This window comes from Chrysochloris asiatica, unplaced genomic scaffold, assembly GCF_000296735.1.
Source record: "Chrysochloris asiatica unplaced genomic scaffold, ChrAsi1.0 scaffold00208, whole genome shotgun sequence".
NCBI classification, from domain to species: Eukaryota; Metazoa; Chordata; class Mammalia; order Afrosoricida; family Chrysochloridae; genus Chrysochloris; species Chrysochloris asiatica.
In genome coordinates this window covers 1,634,278-1,635,947 of record NW_006408726.1, presented here as the reverse complement: position 1 = coordinate 1,635,947, position 1,670 = coordinate 1,634,278, and the positions used below count along the sequence as shown (strand labels likewise).

The window sequence follows — 1,670 nt, the reverse complement described above, 5'->3', positions numbered from 1 at the left end:
TTAGTTCATTTAATTGTCTTCATCAGTGTCATCTAAATTAATATAAAAATCCAAGTCACCATCACTTTCATCTTCATTTCTTATGCGGCTTCTTCTACTGTTGGAACTTAGATTATTTTTAGTATCTTCTGTCTTTTCTGGTTCTGTATTAAATGGAATAACAATGTCTTCTTTCTTTTCACATTTAGCACAAACTTCAAGTTCACAAGCACAAGGTGTGCACATTATGTGATAAGAATCCTTCACTGTCTTTTGTAAACATTTAACACATTTTTTAGGTTTTGATAGTGGTTTGTACTTGCTGTATTTTACATGCCATTCAAGAACTTCTTAACCGCGTTGACATACTCCATCAAGAAGTTTGGCATTTATTTTCTTAGTATGAACACTCTTATCAAACTTGTCATTTTTGAAGCTAATCGTATTCTGGTGCTTCTGCGGCCTGGAACAAGCCACGTTCCCTTTCTGGGACCTCATCGCCGAAACCACGAGCACCACTCACTGTGAGAAAGTTGCAGGGGAGAGCAAGAACTACTCGACTGATGCACAAGACCTTTTTAATGTGCTGAAGAGCAAAGGTGTCAGTTTGAGTATTAAGGTGCCTCAGACTCAAGCCATGGTATTTTCAGTAACCCAATATGCATGTGAAATTTGGACAGTGAATAAGGAAGACCATAGAAGAACTGATGCATTTGAGTTATGGTGTTGGAGGGAAATATTGAAAGTAACATGGACTGCTAAAAGAACAAACAAATCTGTGTTAGAGAGTGTACAGCCAGAGTGCTCCTTGAAAGCCAGGATAGTCAAATTTCTTTTCATACTCTGGAAATGTTATCAGGAGGGACCAATCTCTGGAGAACGATATCATGTTTGGTAAAGTGGTGAATTGGAGAAGGAAGACCCCCAATGATATGGTGACAGCTATGAGCTCAGGTGTAGCAACAATTTGTGAGGTTGGAGCAGGACTGGGCAGAGTTTCCTTCTCTTGTCCATAGGGTAGCTATGAGTTGGCACTGACTTAATGATGCCTATTGACAACATAATTCTTAGGTTTTCTTCATATATATATATATTTGGATTTCTCCTCTACCCAATGAATATTAAGAAATTTGTCTTCAAGTTAAAACATTCAGCCTTCCATAGAGTCAATTCTACATCTCTGCCCCGTCAATGCCTCTATTGCACGCTGACAAGATCAAATTTTGGGTTGCCCTGTAGGATAAGCACTTGACTGCTAACCACTAAGTCAACAGTTCAAACCCTCCAGCGACTCCTTGGAAAGCTTATATAGGGTCCATATGAGTCAAAACTGACCTGATAACACTTAGCAACAGCAAGAAATTTCCTTGGCACCCAGAAGTGTGCACATGAGTTGATGCAGGCACAGCAAGCATCTAAACTCATAATAAAAGTTTTATGAATCATCACTAGGCTTAGAGAATTCTTTCAAAATTAATTATATTTTATCCTTCATCCTTGGTGCAAAATTAATTTTGGCTGTACCTCTTGGGGTATTAAGGGATTGTATTTTTAATGGCATCTGAAGATAATTTTTCTTGAAGAGTTTTAGAGGAGAAAAGACCCCAAATTTAAGTAGATTTCAACATAAAGCCAACTGTTTTAAACTGAGGATGAAAAAAGAAATCGCAACAGATAGTAGCCATTAGAAA

General features: G+C 37.8%; 1 pseudogene; it reads right to left on the bottom strand.

Annotated features, from left to right (window-relative positions):
* Positions 1–477, bottom strand: LOC102826957 (annotated as a pseudogene).
* Positions 478–1,670: the final 1,193 nt, after the last annotated feature.